Genomic DNA, 12839 nt, shown 5'->3' on the forward strand with positions numbered 1-12839 from the left:
AATAAAAAATGAACTGTTAAAAAATGTTGAGTTTTTAAAATTTTTAAATTTTGGCGTGAACTCGATTAAAGTTTCTTTACATTTGTTTATAAGTTCTCTAGTTTGTTTAATAATCTTATCCGTAGGATCTGATCTTAGTTTATTGTAATTATTGGAAGTCATAAATGAATATGTTTTGTCTAAATAAACTTTACGATCAATAATAACAGTACCAGTACCTTTATCGGCCCTCACAAAAATCACCTTCAGTGAGCTTTTGTTTTATGTTTTTAATGATTTTCCAATGATTGGCATTGGTTTCATTATAATGTTTTCTGTATTCAAATTTCTTTTCAGTTTTTTAAGAAAAGATATAAGATTACTTTTAATTTCGTTAGCCTGACTACATTGCTTAATAATGACATCGAAATCTATGGCAGTTTCGTACAAAGTAGGTTCCTTAATTAAAGCAAATTTATATCCTTTGTTAAGGAAAGCCATTTCATCTTCACTAAAACAGATGGTAGTTAAATTTGTGAATTGGGATATATTATCTTCTTGAATATTAACTTTATTTTTATTCCTCTGTTTCTCTTTATTAACCTCTTCCCCTTCAAATCCTCCTCCGTCGCAATTTCTGCCTCCTCCCTTAATTTAATGATAATTTGTTCAAGTTGTAAGAAGTGAAACACTTTACTGAGTTAACAATGTGCTAATTTTCCGTAGGTGGTGTTAAGTTTCTTATAGTGTTGTCTTTTTTCATCCCGTAAAATTCTTTTACCTAAATCAAACTTCCTGTCATCATTGATTCTCCTACATCTCACCTTTGCGAAATTTGGAATTATATTTTCTTTCATACATTGATTAATAAAAAAGATATGATTATTGATGATTCCAATCTTTGTATACAGCCTTCTATATCCATGGATTAATGTCGAAGTGTTAACATTACTATTGAAAGTAAAATCCATGTTGCAAGTAATTTGTAAAATGGAAAAAGGTAAAATTCAAATTTACATTCATTTTTTTGTTTTTGTATACAGCTTGTCGCTGATGATGGGAGTGTTTCCCGAAATCGATACGACTATATATTAAAGAAAGTTTTTAAGCAAGTTAAAGAAGTTTTTAACCATTATTCCATCTTTGAAATTTGTTGGCGTTGCAAAATCAGTCACTGCCTTAAGATTGTCTGAATTAGGACTGATACCCTTCTCATTTATTACATAGCATAAGAACGTTATTTCGTTTTGTAAAAAACTACATTTCTCCAATTTTAAAGTTAGTAAATTCCTATTCACTAAACCTAAAACTTGTTCCAAAATTTTTAGATTTTCCTCTATTTCTTCTGTAGCTATTAAAATATCATCGATGTAAATACACACCTTATTTCGATTTATAAGATCTTGAAAAATCACATTTATGTACCTCATAAAAGTTGCTGGACTATTTTGCAGTCCGAATGGCATTTCAAAAGCAATGACCAGTATGAGTAATAAATGAAGTTAATTTTATAGATTCTTCTGCCACACTTACATGATGAAACGCATTTTTTAAATCTAACTTGGTAAAAACCTTTTTACCCCTGAGCTTGTCTAATTGGTCGTCTATTAAGGGAAGTGGAAAATTATCCCCAAATATAATATAATGTAATTTTATTTAGTTCTCGATAGTCAATACATAATCTTAAACCAATAGGTATTGTATGTACTAATACAACTAGGGCTACTATATTCTGAAACACTTTTTCTTATTATTCCTTGATCTAACAAGTCATCAATAATTTTGTTCACTTCTGTCTTCTCACAACACGACAAACGTCTAGGTCAAAAAAAGAAAAGAGACTTTCCCTGTTCAATAACAATAATTCTCATTTCAAATTTTGTGTCAGGGTTTTTGATATTTCTGATAAGACTGCACCAAATTTTCTAATTTTTTCCTATTTTCCCAATTGTTTAGATTAATTACAATTATTATTACCTGCAACTTGGGTTGCCTATTTCATATTTTTGTTCAATTTTTTAATGTTAGTATGCTTTGAAAATTTAGTGTTCGTCGATACAAACAAATAAAAAAAAATGAGTTAGTAGCAAAAAATTCGTTGCGCTGGCATCACGCCGTATTCATCGTCTAAGATAAATAATTAATAAACATCGAATAAATCAAAACTAAAAGAATTCGTGTTAACCAGCGCGAACCAGATAAAATCAAAAACACCAATCAATTTCAGGATCTGTGGCGAACATCTGGACGCCAGAGAACTTTCTAAACTGTTCAAAAAATCTCTTTCCGGTCATTTGGGCAGGACACCCTTTTGGTCCAGGCAAAGGGTTCCCGGAAAGCTTTCAACGGAGAAGTTACTGGACGCTCTCCGTGGCGAACATCTGGACGCCAGAAAGCGTTCGAAACTATTCGGAAGAACTCTCTCCGTACATCTGGACAGCAGATCCTTTTGGTCCAGACAAGGACTCGAAGAGAACTTTCACCGGGGATGTTACTGAACTCGGGGATAAAAGGAACCAGGATCGGCCCGGAGAGTTCAGTTGTCAGTTACCATCGGCAGACCAGTCAGCAGTTACCCTTTTCGCGTCCGCACTTACATTATTGCTATTATTGTTGTAAATAAAATTTTGTTGTTGAAGACATTGGTTTTCCTAAAACTTCCTTTCGCTACTATCAAAGCATTAGCCCCGCAGGATCAATATCGAAATTTAATGAAATTTTTAATATCAGCGGTACAATTATCTACTAGTACTCTTTGATTTAACTGACCTAAAATAGCTATACTACTATTATTTACGCCTTCAAACTGATTCGAACTAGTATAAGGTTCTAGTTTAAACGATTTTGGTAATACTATTTCTGATAACAGTGAAATTGGACTTCCTGTATCAACAACAGCTTTGATAATATTATCGCTCATTTCTAAAGCATAACAAGGAATTAAATCTAATTTTTCTTCACCCGAATGGGTGAACCTTAATTCTTTCGGTTGGGACTCTGGTTGTTTTTATTTGGGACAGTCCTTCTTCTAGTGATCCTTCGATCCACAAGCGAAGCACGATCCTTTTTCTCTCTTCGGCGCTTTACTCTCACTCGCGTAATGACCTGAACGATTACAGTTAAAACACCTCACTTTAGTACCTCCTTCTTTCTTGATGTCTTCTTTAGCTTCACTTTTCTTCCATAGAAATGGACTTGAGGTGGTTGCCGGCTTCACTTGGCGTTGATTATTTCTAATAGTTGAAAACTTGTCCAGTTTCTTCCAGAATTCTTTAAGATTTTCCGCTCCATACAATATTGTTTTAGTTACTGAATCGCTGATGACAGTAATATCAATGAAGATAAAATACTGAGAAGATCGGAGAGAGAAAGGAAATCAAAGGTGTTTAGTGACTACGCTACCTAAATGTTCCAATTACTGTGGGTGAAGCTTTCTCAAGACCAGACAATGAACAGTGTAGAAAAGCCATGGAAGACGCATGGGAATTAGTAAGTATTCCAGAAAGTGGCACAATTGTTGATTGTAAGTGGGTGTTTAAAAAGAAAAGTGACATTGAAGATAAAGTAACATATAGAGCGCGTTTAGTGGCAAGAGGTTTTAGTCAGAAACCTGGAATTGACTTTGATGAAACATTTGCACCGGCAGTAAGACATTCAACACTTCGACTGTTATTGGCTTTATCTGTAAAATTAGATTTAAATGTAACACATTTGGACGTTAAAACCGCATTTCTAAATGGATTATTAGAAGAAAATGTGTACATGAAACAACCGGAAGGTTTTATAATTCAGGATTACAGAGACAAAGAAAAAAATTACAAAACAATCGTCTCGTGCGTGGTATAAAAGGGTAGATGAGGTTTTAGTTAATTTAGATTATAAGAAATCTGATTTAAAACCATGTTTGTATACTAAAAAGAACAAAAAGTTATTAACTGTTATTGCGTTATATGTTGACGATTTCTTTATTTTTTCAAATGATGATAAAAATACGGTTTTGTTAAAAAGCAGGTTAAGTTCCGAATTTAAAATAAAGGATTTAGGGGAGGCAAAACAATGCTTGGGAGTTAGAATTAAAAGAGACTCTAACAAAAAGATTATAACTTTGGATCAGGAGAGTTATATAAATCAATTGTTAAAAAAAATTAATATGATTGATTGCAAAACTGCAAAGGTACCAATTATTGATAATTTCAGTTTTGATGAAAATGATAAAATTATTGAAGGTAATAGTTTGCCATATCAACAATTAATAGGAAGTTTGATGTACTTGGTAGTGTTGACTCGTCCCGATATCGCATATACTGTCAGTTTTCTGAGTCAATTTAATAACTTTTATAAGTAGTATTATCGGATCTGCGCAAAGATCATATTACAATATTTGAAAGGTACTAAGGATTACTGTTTAATGTATAAAAATACCAATGTTAATTTGGATGATTATTTACGAAATTTGTTTTTTAAATTAACTGATGAATTGAATTGCATCACAATTTTTAATGATAGTCAAAGTGCTCAGAGGTTGTCAGTCAATCCTGTATGTCATAAAGGACCAAGCACATAGATGTTCGTTATCATTTTATTAGGAAGGCTTTGTATCTGATCGTTTTATTGAAGTATAGTATGTTTCGACGACGGAAATAATTGCTGATATTTTGACTAAGAGTTTAGCTAATATAAAACATAAGCGTTTTGTACTAGATTTAGAATTAAACAGTTTAGCAAAATTGTAACATAGTGGGGGTGTTGAAGTTATTTTAAAATTTTTAAATACGTCGACGCTAGCACCCTCACTCCTAACTAACTTGTAACCGTATAACCGAAATAAAACCAGTCTGCACAGAACAGTCAAGCTGTACGTTGTTTATTTCTTTTACATTCGTTTCAACACTTATCAGGATCTAGTTGTGAATTGTATGCTCTATGTAAATATGAATGAGAGACGCCATTTTTTGGGAATAATTGTGAAAAGACTTAAATGAAATAATGTTATCCGTTTGGGTAGGCTTTCAAAATATATCAAACCTAATTTTATGTTTGTGCAGTAAAATCTAAAAAGTTAATTTTATTTTCTCTGCGTTTCCAAGGAAAATTTTATATTGTTATGGATTGTATTAATGAATCAATAATGGCGAAGAATACATCATCGATATATCTACTCCAGAATAAGATGTTATTTTTATATAGATTATTGTTATTAATTATAAATTCATTTTCTAATTTATTTACGAAGATATCAGAGATGGGTCCACTTAATGGTGAGCCCATAGGTAATCCCTCCGTAAATTCAAAGATTTTGTGATTGAAATGGCAAAAGTTTTGTTCAATGCACAGTTTAAACAATTTAATGAATTTGTCGGAGTCTACAATAATACCTAGTTTTTCTTTTATGATTTCTTCGATTACTTGTAGTGATTCTTGAATTGGAACATTGGTATAGAGGTTGATTACATCTAATGAAATCATTGTAAACTCTTCAGGGAGTTGTAATACATTGATGTTGCTTATTAGATTTTGTCTTTTTAAAATGGTGAGTTCAGAATGAAAATTTATAACATATTTTAGCTATATAAATAGCTATTTATAAATAGCTATATAAATAATCATAACAATAAGAAGCTTATAAAATCATAAGCTTCTTTTCAGACCTTCTTCGTTTTCTGGTGGTATTGGGTAGATGGTTTTTTTTTTATATTGTTAAAGTTGTTTATAGTAAGGAACTGTAGTTTTTTCGAATGACTTTATTTTTATTTAAACATTAAATAGAATAAGGTTAGTAAACTTCATTAAACATGGATAACTGTTAGAATGTTTTTAGTTTAAGTTTCGTGAATGAAGACAACGTTTATTGAGTTGTTTGTTGTATTGTAGAAAACTATTGGTGTTTTTAATTTATTTGTTTTTTAACAGTTGGTTATAACCGTTAGATATAAAGGTGTTATGCGCGTTATGCGTAGTTGTAACATTTATTATGTGAATCGTTCTTTTTTTTCTGAATAAAGTATTTAAAGCTAATTTGCTGCATAATTAATAAGTTCGCCATACAGAGGCTTCCGGCTCTATATTTACATCAGGTTATGGGCCCAGGGCGGTGAATTAAGATAAAAGAAGGAGGAAACAGATTCGCAAAAAGAGATAACCTACAAAATGGACGGCGGGAAGGTTCAAGTACCATTGTTAAATAATACAAATTATTCGACGTGGAAATTTAGAGTCGAACTATTACTAATTCGCGAGGGTTTATGGGATATAGTGTCCCAAGAAGCTGCGGACCCAAAACCACCCACATTCGATCAGCATGATGGAAAAGCCCGAGCCACTATCGGTCTTTTCGTGGATGATACCCAATTAAAGTTGATCAAAGATAAAACCACAGCGCGAGAAATGTGGCTATCATTGAAAAATTATCACGATAAACATACATTAGGAATAACCACCCGAATATTAAAGAAACTATGTCGTAGTGAATTGGCCGAAGGAGGAAATATGGAATCACACTTAAATGACATGGAATCGCTTTTGGAACAACTGACGACAGCCGGACACACGTTCAGTGAGGATATGACCATAATACTAATTCTTCAAAGTTTGCCTGCAAGTTATGATAACCTAATAATCGCTTTGGAAAACAGATCACAGGAAATTAATACTGAATTTGTTAAACAAAAACTTTTAGAAGAATACGAAAAAAGAAAAACAAGGGAAGTTGATGAAGCAGCGAAGGTGTTGAAAATATCAAATAGTAAAGAAAGGAAAACGATCGAATGTTTCTTTTGTAAAAAGAAGGGACATATGAAGAAAGATTGTAACAATTATAAGGCATGGTTGAAGAAAAATAAAGTTAAGAAAGTGGAAGAAGAACAGAAAGAATCAAAATATGAAACTGAAGAGCATTTAAGTTATATCGTTCAGGTGGACCAACCGAATATACATCATTGTGGAAAAATTAATACAATGTCAGTGTTCGCGCGGCAAATAACCGGGAAACAAAAATTAGGTGTTGGTTCTTTAATTGAAACAAAATGATAATAAAGATAAATAATAAAACAAAAAATCGCAACTGACTAAATTTAATCTAAATGAAATTGAAAATATAATTACCTTTGATTGAATATAAGTGTGAGCGTGGGTGGACGTGATATCAGAACGTGGTTTTTCTGAATGATTGACACGTGCGATAGAAAGTATGATTGAGAAGTCAGTGTGTGTGAGTATTTTAAACTTGAAAACTCCAGGTTGATCCGGCGCACATGCGCACATAACTCAGACATGGGGTGAAAATAAGAAAATTAAATGCAGGACAAACAGTCAGGACTAAAAGAAAACCAAACATGGTACATCGACTCGGGAGCTTCAGCTCACATGTGCAATAACCGTGAGTTATTTCAACATCTCGATAAAGGCAGTGTTACAACAGTAAGTGTCGCGGATAGTCGAAAACTAACGGTCCAGGGTGATGGTACGTGCATAATTAAATGTAAAGTAAACAACACGTCAGAGCTGGGCAAAATACTTCCCACAAGTATTTTAAATACAAAATACTAAGTACTAAATTTAAGAAATATTTAAAGTATTAAGTACAAATACTTTCGATAAAAAGTATTTTAAATACTAAGTACTCGTGTAAAGTATTTAAATACTTTTCAAAATACTTTTTCAAATACTCTCTAATTCATTTGAAAAATAATAAAATGATTAAGAAAAAATAAATTAATGTTCAAAGGAGAACAATATCAAATAGATTTTTTAAACGACATGTTAATTTTTTTAAATAAATTAAGAATATACAATAAAAGAGCAAAGATGTTGAAAATTATGTAAAATTTATAAATGCATGGAAAATTACTATACGGTCGTTAATGCGTATACATGATAATTTAAAAACCAAAGGATTTGGAACTATTTTCACTAGAAGAATTAATCAGGACTGTCTTGAAAATTTTTTTGGTTATGTAAGACAGCAAGGAGGAAATTATATTAATCCCACTCCAATTCAATTTATTCGAGCTTTCAAAAAAATGTTTTTTTATGAATTTTTTTCATGTAGCAACCATGAATTGTACAGATGACATGGAGTCATTTCTTCTTTGTCTGAAAAGTTTTGAAAACGTTCAACATACAGCATGTCAAGAAAGTAATTTACAACCCCAAAGAATTGAAATAATTGAATTATCACTGACAAACAGTGATTATCGTACACTTACGCTACCAGAACAGAATGCATTTAAATATATTTGTGGCTACTTAATTAATAAATGTTTAAAAGTTCATTCATGCTCCATATGCAATCAGTTTGCAGATAAAAAATATGAAGTAGACCTTAGTAATATATATGTACACTTAAAAGCATATCAAAAAGACGACATCAACCCATTTGGAGCTTTAAGGACACCACACGAAAATTTTTACACATATATATACTTCTTAGAAAAGATATTTTTTGAAAACATTTTAAATTTGGTAAATACTCCTAAAGTAGGTAGTCAATTATATTTAATGTTTAACAGAGTGCAGTTAAATCATCCGTGCCCTAATTTCCCTATAACCTGTCTAATCAAGCTGTTTACTAGGTTTCGATTGTTTTATTTAATGAAATATACAAATATTAATTTTAAAACAACTACAAAAAAAAATAGAAAATTAAATATTCTTATGAATTTATAAAATAGATTACCTAGTTATAATAAAAACATTTATTTTTATTTTGTTCATTATATATTATTATTATTTATATATTATATTATTATTACATATCCACAGGTTTTTCATAGTATTTATTATTTTAAAAAAGGACAATTTTAAAATTCCCGCCTTTTGTGCATTCCAATTTAAAGGTCCACAGCGTTCATGGTCATACAAAATGGCAGCCCTACATCAAAGGTGCCGACACGAAGCGTCGCATCTTGTTTACTCTTTAATCTTTGGTGGGGTGTAAAAAGAAAAATAATACAGGTAATACTAATAAAAATAAAAGGATTCACTTGGTCGATAATAATTGTTCTGATAGTGATAATTTAGATAATACTGTATCAATCGAGATTATACTAAGTAGTGTTGATGAGCACAGTGTAATGTTTTGCCTCTAAAAATATTCAAGAAACTTTACAGTTTGTCTAGTTTAACAAATTGTGAAAAACACATATTAACTTATGGGAATAATAAAATATAGAGATTAAGGGTTCCATGATAATGGAATGTATTTTTAAAAATAACAAATATAAAATTAAATTTATTGTGGTAGATGTGGAATCTTTACCGATTTTAGGACTAAACACCTGTGTAGGGTTAGGATTAATAAAATTATTGGATGAAATAAAAGTTAGTACAAAAGAAAAACAAAATTTATAAAATCAAAATTTATAAATTTAAATAAAGATGTTTTTGAAGGTAGAGAAGGTTTCGTTCCATCCTAAGCAACAATGCTATTCCTGTTTCATTTTCCAATAGAAGGGTACCTGAAACCATTAAGACTAGATTAAAAACGGAGTTAGATAGGTTAATTAAAAAAGGGAATGTGGCGAACATCTGGACGCCAGAGAACTTTCTAAACCATTCAAAAAAATCTCTCTCCGGTCATCTGGGCAGGACACCCTTTTGGTCCAGACATGGACTCGAAGAAAACTTTCACCGGGGATGTTACTGGACTCGGGGATAAAAGGAAGCAGGATCAGTCCGGAGAGATCAGTTAGCAGTTACCATCAGTTCATCAATTACCGTCTTACCGTCGCGTTGTACTTTTGATCAACAGCCCTTTTCGCGTCTGCACTTTTATTATTGTTGTTTTTATTGTAAATAAAATTTTGTTGTTGAAGACATTGGTTTTCCTGAAACTTCCTCTCGCTGCTATCAAAGCATTAACCCCGCAAACTGGTGACCCCGACGTGATCGATAAGTAGCCGAGAGTGAAGAAAACCACCGACGACGGAACCAGAATAAATCAAAAAATCAAGACGTCGCTGCCGACGTCAAACGCTAGCACGATGGACCATCAACAGGATGCGAATGCGCATTTACCACATATTAACCGCGTTGCGGTGAAGATTCCACCATTCTGGGACGCGGATCCGCAATTGTGGTTTATCAACGTGGAAACGCAGTTCGCTTTGGGACAGATCACCGCCGACGACACAAAGTACAACTACTGGTTGACTACTGGATGGTGAACTTATACCTGTCGTCCATTTTTTTAAAGAAGGTAACGGAAGTGGGAGCATCGAAGTCCGTAATACAAATGGAACTTTGTTTATGATTGTTTAGACGTTCCTCGTCTTTCAAACTGTTAATCTAAATTCATTGACAGCTGTTTACAGCTTTACAAAGTATCCTATCTGATTATTTAGTATACTATTTGATATTATTGTAGGAATAAAGGGCTTATACCCCAAGGGCCGTAGAATCTAACAGGACTGCTACATTCATTGTATTTTTGTAGTCCACTGCGGGTTGGTTGCCCGCACTCTACGTCACACTTTTTGCCACGCCTGGTAACTCTGTGTTTTTAGAGGTTATATGATAGACATTAATACGTCTAAAAACGTAAAACTTCAAAAAAAATATGAATACGTCTACGATATAACCTTTAAAAATACACAGCAAACTAAAAAAGTTCGTAAAACAATTTACGTTACTAACATACAATAAAATACATCTGTTAAAATTCGGGCTATCCTTTTTTTCGAAAACGGTTAGTTTACGGTTATAATACGAGTGCTATGGAGAAACAGTCAAAGAACTTTACTTCTTTCGATAAGAAATTGTTAGTGGAATTAATTATGGAACGAAAATCGGTAATTGAAAATAAAAAAAACCGACAGTCCCACAAATACCGGAAAGAAACAAGCATGGGATGAACATACAGAACAGTTCAATCAGAACTCGCAATCGGGAAAAAGAAGTGCAAAACAGTTAAAAGATTTATATGGGTTCATAAAGAGAAATGCTAGGAAACACAATTCTGCGGATAAGGTAAGTAACGCACTGCAACAGAGTACTGCTGTATTTTCTTCATTTATATATTTGCTGTTAAATTTCAGTTAGAACAGTTGAAAACCGGTGGTGGACCGACCATTAAAATGATTGACGAAACTGATGAAATTTTGGTATCCTCGTTAAGAAGTTAGTTTATTCCCGACCCTCAACCATTCGATTCGTCATCGGTGTTATATGTTGCCGACACTGGTAAGGCTTTTCTTGTGTAATAGTACATTACATAACATTTGTTTTGCTATTTGAGATGAAAACGTCTCATCAGTGGACGTTGCTACTACTTCCAGTACTTTAACAGTACCTGAAGGTGGCAGCAACCTACCGGAAACTAAACCATTGCTATCGCAAGAAGTTCAAGAAAAAATGGAAACGCCGCTACCAAAACGAAGAAGAATTTCCTCAAAAAATACATCTTCCCTGGATCTTCTAAAAATCTTACAAGAACGAAATGAGTTGCGAAAGAACAGGGAAGATGATGAAACTCTTGAATTAATAGGGAGGAATTTGAGCAGGCGAAACTTAAAACGTTAATTTTAAAGGCTCAATTAGAGAGAGAACAATTGGAGTTAGAAAAAATAAAAAATGAATTAAAAAAATAAATGTTTATTTATGTTAATAATTGTTATTTAATTGTTATTTATATTAATAAATGTTAATTTATATTTGAAATAAATTTAATGAAAATGTTCATTTATAAAGGCCCTTCTAATTGCATTTCCAGGTCCTCTTTGTTGTGGTGCTACTGCAATTTGGTTATGCACATCATCAATATTTCCGCCAATTTCTTCTTCTAATGTGGCAACATTTTTAATACAGATATTGTCTAAAACTACACATGCAGAAATCGGAATATTGTGCTAGGTTTTAACCGGATTCCCATAGACAGGCAAGGAAATCTCCTTTTTAAAACTCTAAAACAACGCTCAACACAGTTTCGAGTACGAATGTGTGCAGCATTGTACCTTTCTTCAGCCCGTGATTCAGGATTTAATACTGGAGTTAGCATGTATGAACTTGCTGTATAACCACTATCCCCCAGTAGAAAACAATTAGGGAACGCATTGCTATCAAATTTATATTTTATAAGAGACCCATTAAAAATTGTCATATCGTGCGTAGATCCCGGCCATCTTGCTACAAGATCCATTATTTTGAGGTTACTATCACATATAACTTGGACATTATAGGAGAAGTAGCCTTTGCTATTGCGATATAATTCACCGTTGCCTCCGCCGGGGGTAATACACCTAATAACGTGTGGAAAATTAGCAATATTTTGAAATTCTTCCTTTTTTTGCTATATCCACGACGTTTTGGGGCATTTCAATAAATTCGTTGATTAATGCTGCTATATGATGCAGAACTTTTTTCAAGATACGACATGCAGTGCTACGGTGTATGCGTATATCATACGCAATTAAAATTTGAAAGGCTCCGGTTGCCAAAAGCCTTAATGATAGTAAAATCTGCTGCATAGCAGAAATACTTTTATTTCGGTTCGTCACTGGTTGAAGATTAACTCCAACCCTGTCTACTAAATTCATAAGTTGCACCTTTGTCAACCGATACCGGTTCATATGGACATACACTATTATTAAATTAATATCAAAATGTAAACGTACCTGCCATGTTTAAACACGTGAATATTTAAATGTAAATTAAGAAAATAGAAACAGTCACTAAAAACGATACAGTTATCGATCCGATACTGCTCCGATATCTCCTATCGACCCTTTCAGAAACCCAAATGACCGATATCGCCATAGTTATCGATCAACAGCGCGATATCGGTTCGATATCAACATGCATTTTCGTACGAGAAACCGGCATTTTTACACTCAACTTTGTTAATTCCAACAATTTTTATATTCGAC

The sequence above is a fragment of the Onthophagus taurus genome, chromosome 6, assembly GCF_036711975.1.
Source record: "Onthophagus taurus isolate NC chromosome 6, IU_Otau_3.0, whole genome shotgun sequence".
NCBI lineage: Eukaryota > Metazoa > Arthropoda > Insecta > Coleoptera > Scarabaeidae > Onthophagus > Onthophagus taurus.